The sequence below is a fragment of the Sylvia atricapilla genome, chromosome 13 (genome assembly GCF_009819655.1).
Source record: "Sylvia atricapilla isolate bSylAtr1 chromosome 13, bSylAtr1.pri, whole genome shotgun sequence".
NCBI classification, from domain to species: domain Eukaryota; kingdom Metazoa; phylum Chordata; class Aves; order Passeriformes; family Sylviidae; genus Sylvia; species Sylvia atricapilla.
The window spans coordinates 2,475,123-2,487,052 of NC_089152.1; positions in this window are offsets into that span (position 1 = coordinate 2,475,123).

Genomic DNA, 11,930 nt, shown 5'->3' on the forward strand with positions numbered 1-11,930 from the left:
GTGTCTGACTGGGGCTCCCAACACCAGGAGGATGTGGAGCGAGCCCAGAGGAGGCCGTGGCGATGCTGAGAAAGCTGTGGCTGCTCCATCCCTGCATGGAAGTGTTCAAGGCCAGCTTGGACTGGCTTGGAGCAACCTGGGATAGTGGAAGGGTCCCTGCCCATGGCAGGGGGTGGAATGAGATGATGTCTGCAGTTCCTTCCAAAGGAAACAGTCTCTGATTCTGTGATTCCATGATTTTGTCTCGGGGTAGATGAGTTGTTGCCCTCGGCATGATGAGCACCGCAGTGCTGCAGCAAAATCCAGGCTTGCTCCTTTGCCTCTCCTCCATCCACTGTGAGTTCATCCCTGTTTTAATATTGGGCATCCAGGGAAAAGCACCTTCTGTAATCTGAAAAGCCTGGAGAGAGGGTTGCACATCTCCAAAAACAGGTGCCAGTGGCTATTGTGATTTTAGTAAAAAAAAAAAAAAAAAAAAAGGCACTGTCACCTCAAATGCCAGAAGCTGGTTCCTTGCCAGCGCTGCTCAGAAAAATCCCACCTCCTTGGCTCCATCAATACCATCCCACAGCTTGAAGGACAGGTTTTGCCTAGGGAATACGCTCTTGTTTGAGGGATTCAGGATCCCTTTTTCCCACAGAGCCTTGGCTCCTTTCTTCCCGGCACAATCAGCCCTCTTGCCGCTTTTCTTGCCTTTTCTTCCACCGCTTTCCCACATTCTGTTCACACCTTCATGAATATTCAGAGGCCATTGGCCATATGAAGCTATTGAGAGCTCTTGTTAACACTCCTCCTAATGACATGCACCTTCAATAGAAAACAAAAACACAGATAAGAGCTTGTTAGCGCAGACCCTTGTTCCCCACCTAACAAGGTTTCCATTGACTCGGACACTTGTGGTGACACATTGCTTGCTCTCACTGTTGCCTCTTTTGATTTGCGACTGGCTTTTACCGAGGTTTTTTTTTTTTTCCTTCTATTTTTTCCCCTTCCTTTTTTCCCCCCCTCCTTTTTAGATTTTTTTTTATTGTGCGGTTTTAAGCTAATTAAGAAAAAGGTCAGGCTCCCCGAACAATGAGGAGCGGCGTGCGCGCAGCCCCGAGCGGCGGGCGAGGGCCGGGCCGCGGAGCCGCGCTCCTGGGAAAGTTGTGCCGCGAGTGGCACAGGAAGAGCCGAGAGTGGGTCAAGAGGTGATTAAAGCTCGGCGAGAGGCTCTGAAAAGGGGCTGAGACCACCCGCCGCTGTTCCCAAGGGCTCCCCCGGTCCCAGCCTGGCTGGACATCCGCGATGGCCGGAACACCGTGGCCAAGGCCAAAGGAAATGGGGTGATTCTCCCAAAACACCGCCAGGCTTCTGTGAGCTGCTCCCAGTGATGCTGCTCCCGATTTATGGCCGATGTACACGGAGAGCAGAGCCCCTGAGCCACATCCCCAGTGGTCATGGGGCTTTTCCCTGGGACGGGAATCCCATCCCATCTTTTTTTTCCCCCTCCTCCGGTTCTTCGCCTCCCTCCCGCCGTCACGGAGATCTGCCAGGCTTTCATTAGCTGGGCCCACCCATTCGATACCATGAGATGCCTGGCTTCTTGTTGTTGGGTTTTTTTTGCCCACACCTCATTATTCCTCCTATTATTAGGCTCTCGCGGCGTTGTTTGTCATCTTGTCAAGGCCCTGGAGTTTCTATGGATACTGGTCCCCTAAGTGGCCGTGCTATCAATTAAGACAGCTCCATGTCTGAACTCTTCCAGGGGACTTTGTGAAGATCCACAGATAATTTCCCTGATTTCCCTGCAGTTCTCTGTTCCTTATGTAGCTGCCTTTTCCATAACGACCGCTTGCTCAGAGCTCAGTGTATTCAGGTTTTTCAAGCATCAAAAGGCAGGATTACCTGCTTGGCTAATAGAATTAGCTAGAGGATGATGGGGTTAATAATAAACCACCAGATTTTATGTATATATATATAGGACAGGCTGTAATAAATTAGCAATAATGAGATAACCATCATAGTGATGTAAGTAAAAGCACCAGCAACAAAACCTGCCATGGAATAAAAAAATACATTCTTTAATATACTTTTTTGGACTCCCTGGGAAGAAGGAAAAGCCTCTTTTTTCCCTCCTCATGCTCAGCTTAAGGACAGACTGTGCAGAGCTGAGAGGATGCTGAGTATTTCTTCTGAAAATAAGACTGCGGAAAGTTTCCAAATAGAGCAATTTAAACTTGTTTTCCTTATAAAAAGCAGCATAAACAAGCAAAATAAAAAGCATAGCATTTCTAGTGGGAAAATAAGACAGAAGAAGATCATGCTGGGTTGATCAGGACTTTACTGGGAACAGGCTGAGCACATGGAGCAGCTTTACTGAGCACCTGGCAGTTTCTCACTCTCCTCTCACTGTTCTTTGAACACCCAGTATGTTTCTTCAGATAAATTTGCTTCACCTACTGATTTTCTTTCATGGACATTCTGTCTTCATGCCTGTACCAGCTCATTTTTGCTCTCTCTGTGCAGGTGAGTAGGATAGGGGCGTGTTGCTGGAGCTCTCCCACTCTCAGTCAGCCACTTCATTTTTCTGAGTCTGTAACCATAAAATGTAGGTATTTAATGACTTCTTAGAAGTATCAGGAGGCTTCAGCCTTTCAACCAGAGACGCTGAGCACTGTTTGCATTTACTCTGTGGTGAGAATTAGTATCTAGGGGCAGGAGGCAGCAGGGGAAAAGGCTTTGATTTGGATTTGAGTTTTGGCTGGTGATTACGATTCTTTATATGCTCTAAACCAGTTTATCTCTCCCTAGGTGGATGTGTGCTGCCAGCAGTGTGATAATATCCATCGAGGGCTGCCCAGAGGTACAAGGAATAAACTCATCCGTTATTAGCTAATACAGGAAAGTGATTCGATATGGGTCTCAGAAGCTGGAGTAGATAAATAGGATGATAAATGTTGGCATTAGCAGACGTGACTGACTCCTCTGTCTCTGTGATTTGGTAGTGCCCAGTAATTAAATAGTTGGAGTTTAATGTATTTTAAACTAGAGCTGCAGCCTGTAAATCACGGAGATTATGCTCTTCCCTGCTGTGCACTCTCTGGGTCGGGAGGAATTCCCATTCCTGCGCCGCAGCTGTCCACGGCTCCGGCTGGGTATTGCATCAGTCGGCACCAGGAAAGGCAGCACCAGCCCTGCTGCTGCCCTTGGGCAGTAAACACATTCCCAGGGCCTTTCCAGCCCAGCAGGGCATGTTCTCCAGCCCTGGAAGGATCCCAGCCCATGTCCTCTCCACCTTGGGTTGTCTCCTCTCTTCTGGCTGGAGCACCTTCATGCCCACGTGCACATGGAAACACACCCCAGGCCACTGCAGAGCCTAAATTCCAGGGGCAAAGCGTCTCAGGGAGGAAATTTCCTCCCAAAACCTGTGCTGTGTCACGGTTAGGAGCATCACCCCCTTGGGCTGGTTTTCAGGATTATTGTTTTTAATTATCCCCATTTCATCATCGTATTTCACACCAAGGTTTACTTTTCTTTGCAGTCAGACTATGACCTTGTACTAAATTAAAGTGGTTGTCTTTTTTGTATATACAGGTTTTCTAAGAAGAAGACACAATCCTTTCCAATGCAGCTTGAAACTGTACTGGACTAAAAGTTACTTTTTCTCTATACACACGACTATTTTTGTTTCTCATCCTTTATTGGCCAGACCTCTTCTGCTGGAGGTTGGTTGTATTACTCAGTTTCCCCATTAGCAAAGGACAAATTTAAACATTTCTATGCAACTCAGCCATTTTATACCTTTTAACACCATTTCTGGATTAGTTCAGGCTTTTACTCAGAAATTTCTCTGAAAACTGGCCCCTCATTCAGACATGGCTCTACCAGAGCCCTGCTACCATGCCCCTGAAATGCTGTCTGGAACCTCAGCTGAGATAAAACCTGTGCCTGCTCTTCCTGCATATAATTATTTTTAATAAAATCTATTTGTACCTCAAATTATTTCCTCTCCCAAGCATTTTATAATTAAGCAATTAATTTTGCTGCATCATTGCAAGTTATGGTCTCTGAGGTCTGCCTGCTGCTCTGCATGGAGTGGTGGTGAGTAACTTTACTCTGGGGAAGGATAAAGATGAGATCTGCTTTAGCTAAAATAGGTATTTCTTTACTCTTTTGATGACCAGAAGCTGATGATTGTCAACCCACAGCCTGAAGCAACAACAAATATTGCTTTCAGCAAGATCAGCAGCAGTTTAACGACTGATGAGCAGGAGTTATTGGAGAGGAGTTGTGTTTTGGAAAGCATAAGGTATAACCTTCCCCACTGGGCTCTGCAGGGAGCTGGATCATCTGTAAATCATCCTGTGGCTTTTTTTCCCCACACACTGTTGGTGTTTTCCTTCCAGATCAGTTTTAGCCTGCCTGTTCCAGGTACCTGGTGATGCACGACCCACACAAACCCAGGGGACTTCACCCTGTGCAGGGTGGTGTGGGAGCTGCCATCAGAAGCTGGAGGACATGGGCACCTTCAGACTCTGCTGGCTCCATGGTGGTGGGGTTAAGGATCAACCCCCTTTGCCAGGTCCCACTGCAGCCCCCTTCTTTCCATGCTGTTGTGCCTCCCTGCACCCCATCCTTGGAACAGAGGCTGTTCCTTAGTTGCAGGAGGGGCTGTGTGATAGGGTACACTGCTCATGGACCCAAGGGATAAACTTTTACAAGCTCTTGCTGAGATTTGGAATGAAGGAATATGTAGCTGTCGGACCAAAGAAGCTGTTTGGGTGTGAGCATGAAGCTATGGAAAAAAAAATACTGGTAAACGTTGGTATAGAGTTGACAGAGCTGCCCAACAGCAGCTGGAAGATTTTCCCATGATGAAACATCTCTGGAAAGATGAATTCCCAGCTCTGGGTGACCTACAGACTTAAGTGTTGAGGAGGAATGAAAATGCCCAAATCCTCTCATCCTTGCAGCTGGAAGTTTAATCTCCTCCTGTCTGGTCCTCTCCTAAGCAGAGTCCCTGCCCTTGCAGCTAATGGCACCTTTGGTTGCTAAAGTTGTTTCAGCATAAATAGAAGTGACTCAAAGGAGAGTGGTGTGTGGAAAGCAGTACTGCCTGGTCTGATACCAAAGGGATTGGGGTTTTTTTGGCCAAGTGAAGTGGTAAATGGAAAAACCAGCTGGATGTAGACAAATGCAAAGTGATCATTATGGGCAGTGAATGGAAAGAGGGTGGAAAAGAGCAGGAGCACATCAAAGGTGGAACAGCCAGAGAGGAGGAGGCAAGAGGTACTGCAAAAATCCTTCAGCATGATCCAGATAACCCTGGATGGAATGGAACAAAGTGCCCCCAGACCCTGCTGTACATCAGTAAAGGAGCCAGGGGGGCTGCAGAGGTTTCCCATGTCGACAGCCTGCCCATGGCGTAGCAGCAGCCACAGCAAATGTGGCTGTGTCTGAGGAACTGCTCCACACAGCACCTTTGCTCTGGCACCTCTTTTAAAATAAAAATGATGGGTCATTACTGCAAATTTGCTGAGTTAATTCATTGGGTTTGTGTGTGTGGAGTGGCAAAGAGGAAAGCAAAGGGGTCCACGTTTGCCTGCAGCCATCTTTTATGGTCCAAGCAGCCAATTTTCTGTGTAACTATAATAAATCACAGCAACAGACATACAGGATGGTGCTGTCTTTACGTAATTATTCCGTAAATTGTCCCATTTTCTCCCCCAGAAAGGCCTCCCAGTCCCTTCTCTTTGCTGAAGCATGTTGTTACCCTGAACGCAATAAGACAGATGCATTTGAAGAACTTACTTTGTAAGCAAAGGGTAAAGAGAGGGAGCCTGCTCCTGTTTCCATCACATGGCTGTTTGCTCCAAGGGGATTTGCAAAGCAAGGGAAACAACCTTACAGCTCAGGAAATCGAGCGTGAACTCCAGGACTGAAGGGAAAGCATGGCTGAAAAGCCAATCAACACAGAGCCCAGCTGCCAGGGGAGCGGTGAGGACCCAGCCCAGCAGGGCCCTGCTCCTCCTTTACTCTGCTCTTCCTTCCACTGGGCTGTGGCTTGGAGGTGCCACCTGCATTCCCTGGAATTAACTCCCGTGATGAATTTTGAAGTCCCTTGCTGTGGTGGCAGAGGGAAGCTTTGGCATCTCTAAGTTGTCTCTCTAAGTTGTCTCCCTGCAAGTGGCGTTTTAGTCACTGCTGCAGACAGTGCAAGGTCAGCCCAGCAAAGTCACCTTGACGAGCCGTGCCTTCTAAACCATCCCAGCTCCTTCCTGCTCACATTTGCTTCAGAGAAGCTTTTAGTTCTCTTCTTATTCCTTTTGCATCCTCATTCCCTGGCTAACTGCAATTTCAGGCTGCTTAGCTGGAAGGCACAGACCAAGGCAGGTTCTGCCTGCAAGAAGTCAGATAAACTGTTCTCCTGTGGGCACTCACAGGTTTAAAAGCACTACAATTTGTGTACAGCGGGACTTTGGGGACCTCTTGGCTTGGCTGGTGTTTTGATAACTGAGCTTCTGTTGTTTCTCTTTCCTCCTGCCCTGTAGAAGATACTTTTTAAACATACAGCAAGTGGGAAGGAAAAGAAATTAAGACCTTTTTCCAACAAGGATATAAAACTTCCATCAAATTGGCTGTGTCACTAGAGACCCAAAGCTAATAAGTTGATCTTACAGATGTATAATAAACTCATTTATTAGGTTTTTATTTTAGGAGTTGGTGGTATTAATTAAATTGATATGGCCCATAAATCACTTGATTTGGCTGAGCCCTCAGATACTTGTAATTTAAATTAATACAAGTGCAGCTTAATTAATCTGATTAAATCCTGGGACAAGCAAGGCAGTATTTGCAGTATCCGGGAGTACATCACAAAGAAAATATGTATCTTAAGGTAAAGCAGCTTCTTCACTGAAGGGTCAGTTTTGTTCAGCTGGTGAATCAGGGCGCAATGGAACTACAGAAGGTACAACCAAAAAACAGACACTCTGGCTTTGCTCTGAGACCTGGGAGGTGGGCAGAACTCACCGCAGCTTCTGGACCAGGCAAGGAGCTGATCTTCAAAAATCCATGGCAACTGCTCTGGTTTTGAGGAGTCCTGATGTTTTTCATCCTTTGGCAGCAATAAATGAATTCTCTCAGAAGGTGAGTTTAAGACATTGGTGAGCATAAGCCACCAGCTGATTTCTGTTGTGGTCACAATCTTGATCTTTTACTCCCTTCAATGCTAATGAGAAGAAATAACATTTCTTTCCAGGATGGAATAATCCATTAATTGGTTCTTCCTTGCTCAAGGGACTGAGACCTTTCCAGACATGAGCTGCTGCATGCCCAGGCCAGGAGCAGACCCAGACTGGGAACAGAGCAGACAGAGGTGGAGAGGAGCTGACTGTGTCCCACCTGAGACTTACCTGCTCTGCATCCTCTTCCCTTCCCATCCTGAATATTCCTGAATATTCTGGGTAGTGGATGATGATTTTATTGTGACTCTCCTGTAGAGAGGATGGAATGCATCCTCCTGTGGGACACACTTTGCAGGGTGCTCTAGCAGGGGTGCACCCGTCTGCTCCCCAGCATTGATGGTTCCTAAACCTTTTCCAGATGGATAACACCAGACACCCAAATAGTGTTTCTGTCTATTGTTTTCCAGAATGCTCTGTGTTTACAGCTCTCAAGATTGATGTTCCAAGTCTGTAGAGCCCAGGCATTTGCTCTGTAGCCTTTTCCCTAAACTCCTTTGCCTTAGTGTAAGTGAGCTCCCCTATGGATAGGAGTGGAATTCAGACCCTGTGGTCCGCCCTAACCTGGCCTCCTCTGTTGTCCACAAGCTGTCCATGTGGGATGGAGGTACAAGTTTGGTATTTACAGCAGCTCCCCAGAATCTGGATGAAAACCCCTTCCAAGGCTCCCAAGGTGTGTTTAGCAGCAAAGCACCAGCCCAGGGCTCATGCAGCCGCAGGTTGTTTCCGTTAGAGTGCGGACACCATAAAATATGTTTTCTTTAAAAGCAGGAGATAATGCTGTTACAGCAGTTGGATTAATCTAATATTCTCCTTCATCTTCAAAAGAGAATTGCCTAAATAGCCAGAGAGAGGCACATTTTATGAGTCCTTCTTAAGGGCTATCAATCAAACCTTCCAAGAAAGGCACTGATGCCCTTTTGCTCACAAGAGGGAAATTGGATTCCCCACGGCTTTGCTTTCAGTCCCCTGTAGCCTTGCCGTGTAATCGCAAAGGGTCCAGCCATCATTTTCTTCTACTGGTCTGAAGAAAAAAACCACATGGAGGAAACCTGCAAGAGGAGAGGGAAAACAGCCCAATTAATGGCAATGATCTCTTAGCTGTCTGCCCTCTCTCCCGCCTGGATGAGGCAGATGTAAAACAATAGCTTTATTTGTGCAAGTTTTAATTGGGTAGTTCAAAGGAAGCAGTGGAGGCTCTTTTGATCTCTTGGTGTGTTTGAATGCCACGTTGCAACGGTGCCTGTTGGCCACGGCAGTGACCTCTCGTGTTAATTAGTGTTTATCTGAAATCGAATTAGCTCGCAATTGGGAGAAAGCAGAGTGAAAAGCGGGGGATAAGCAGAGATTTGTGCCATTCTCAGTTAGAGGTAAAAGCAGGTCTGCTGAAGTTGACATTAAAATAACTCAGAGAACATTATATTTTTGCTTTGTTTTTCTAACACTCTTGGTCAGATGGTCCCATTTCTCTTCCTAATACCCTGTGCTGCCTTCATCTTTGCTGAGTCTGCTGGTCGGCGCCGCTCATTGGAACTTAAACCATAAACCAACACCGAACAATGATGCATTATTTATAGGAGACCGAAGGCTGTGAGGTTGACAATAGTGCAAAGCTTCTCTTTCTTGTGGTCAGTAATCCATAAATAAATACATCATCTATTTAGGTTTGCAGAACTGTCTGATGGATGGGAATAGCCTGCATTATACAACCAGGGCACCAAGGACATTGTGAAAGCCACCACCTGCTTTTGGGGCAGATTTGCCGTTCCTGAGTAAACTCTTGATGGAGACAGAGGGTGTGAGAGCTGCCCAGTCACCTTTCTGGTGCCCATCTGGGGAACTCTCTGGAAAGTTAAAGGAAATAGGGTTTAGAAATGCATAAAAGCATCAAGTTGTCTGTGTGAAATATTAGTGAGTACAGAATTTTATAGCTAAAAGTACCTCACTGGACAGGTATACAGTCCCAATTTCTGAGCAGAGAATAGCCAGGGTTGTGGAAATCAAACATCTGTCCAAACATCCATGAACATCTGCAGGCCTTCAGCAATCTGAATGGCTGAAATCTCATCTTCAGATCAGATCCAGATTTCAAGGCTTTTCAAGCGCAGGAATGGTTTTATTTCAATCTTGCTTTTCACTCCTAAGCTGGTTTCAAGTGTCACCAGGCTGGACTTTCCTGCTTGCCCCCATAATGAGCTCATCAGTGGGGGGCAAGGACCCCGAAAATGCCATGGTGGTTCTTACTCCGTGTCCTCGGGTGTAGAGCACTATATTTTCTGGGATTAGCCACAAGAGGGTGGCATGAGGATGTGCACCAGGCAGCCTCCCTGCCTCGCCGCATGGCATTTTATAGCCAGCTCAGTAGATCCAATAAAACTTGGGAACAGATCCTTGTTTTTGGCACATGAGCACATTTCCCACTACAAATGAGCCTGCCGGGTGTTTCTGATGGCAGCCCTGACTGAGAGTACTCCTTGATGTTACACGTGTTCTTTCTGCCTAAACCCAGCCTCAGTTAGTGGGTACCATAGCAGCAGATAAAATTTAGACTATTTAGGATCAAAACTTTTATTGGTCCTTGGTAACTACTGTAGGGAGAAGTCCACAGATGTTGTTTATGAGCAAATATTATTTTTCCTAGTCCTGGATGTTTGCAAGACAGTGATGTTCCACACGACTGCTTTCTAGCTCATTGGGACAGTTCTAGTAGGTTTTTATTTGGTTGTGGCTGACAGTAAATGAGCTGGTTAACAAATATGTGCAAAAAAGTCTCAGAGACAGCAAGGAAGAATAACGACATGAAACAAATTCATTTAATGTAAAACCTACTCAGCCTGGATTGTCTTGGTATGTTTTTTTTCTGAATTGGACTGTCAGCAACCCAATCCAAGTCACTTGTCTTGAATGATCACAGAATCCCAGAATGGTTTGGGTTGGAAAGGACCTTAAAGATTATCTTGTTCCAACTCCTGCCATGGGCAAGAACACCTTCCACTAGACCAGGTTGCTCAAAGCTCCATCCACCCACCCTGGTCTTGGGCACTTCCAGGGATGGGGCAGCCACAGCTTCTTTGGATAACCTATGCCAGGGCCTCATGACCCTCACAGGGAAGATTTTTTTTCTAAATATCTATTCTAAATGTACTCTCTTTTAGTATGAAGCCGTTCTCCCTTGTCCTGTCACTCCATGTTCTTGTTAAAAGTCCCTCTCCATCTTTCTTGTTGGCTCCCTTCAGAATCTGTCGCTGTGTAAGGCAAATTTTCATTTGATTTAGCAAAGCCTCACCCAGGTGACAAGTCCCAGGAAGAGCAAGAAACAGGGCACCAGGACATCCAGGCAGCAGTAAAAATCAAAGAGACATAAAAACCCACTCCAAGTTTGATGTGCAAAGCTTTGTAAATGCTGGAGGTTTTGTACCTTACTTTAACATGATATTTTTGCATGTGCAGGCAGAGGGATGATGTTGGGACTTATAATCCACCCTGCTCTCATTCCTGCTTCATAGCCTGGCACTGTCTGCATCATTGATCCCCCATTCTGGATCCGTGCAGGTTTTTTCAGGGTGTGAGTCCCTCCTCACCCGTGGCTCTGGCTATAGAACCAGGGCCCTTGCACACAGAAATCCCTTTTGCCATGAACACATTTTAAATACAAGCTTCCGAATCTCATTACGTGCTGCCTTTTCCATTTGTTTTCCTCCTAACAATGCACCTGCCAATATCTGCCCCTGAGCTCCATTTTAAGCAGCGTTTTCCATAGTTAATGTCACACTCTTGCTCCCAATCTATCTTTGGCAACTGCTGACTGCCTGCAGCAGGACCAGAGGAAGAAGGAAAGCCCTCCCTGGGTTTAACAATAACACAACACCCATTCCTGGAAGAATGATGAGATAGGCTGTGTAATAAATATTTATAAGAGCAAGCGTAATGAAATGGATGTGTAGGATGCTGAGTCTCCCTTAGGGTTTGGTCATCACATGTTTTTTTCCTCTTTTCTTTCTTCCCTGTGATACAGAATTGTCCTGATGTCCCCGGGTTGTTGAGCAAATTGCTCATTGTGTTGCTCACTTACACAATGCATGTTATTATGTGCAACCAGCTGCTCCTGTTTGGCATTGCTCACGCATATGGAACAGGAGGCTACCGTCACTTTCCTCGTCTGGAAGTCAACGTTCCCTCCAGCATCGGAGTTGCTGCCAGACCAGAAGAAGTCTGGGAACAAAGTGAGTCCTGGTGGTAAAGGTCCCCGAGAGACTCCTTTTCTGGGAAGACCAAGGGTGAAGCCTTGCAGTGAGTTTGAGCTGATCCAGCTTTGTGCTGCTGTTGAAAACTTCCTCATGTCTGTGTCTGCCCATTCCCGTTGCTTTCCTTGTGCTGGCACTAACTCCTGAGTGATTGCACAGGGAGCTGGAGCAGGGCCCTGATTTTGTTGTTAATGTTGTCGCCAATTAAGTTTTCAGCACCATCCTTTCCTCTGTCCAGCTCCAGGCTCATTCAAGCACTAATGCCGTCACAAAGGAAAGAGCAGCCAACTCTTCTGGTAATTAGAGCTGCTTAAATCCGTCATAAAATGTCAACCTCAGCACTGAAAACATGTCTGGAGTCAGGGATGGTCAGAAAATGGAGCAAGGCTGTATTTGAGACCGGCAAATTTAATCCTGTTTGGGAGAGAAAGGGCCTAAGCTGTGAATCTTCTTGCTCCTC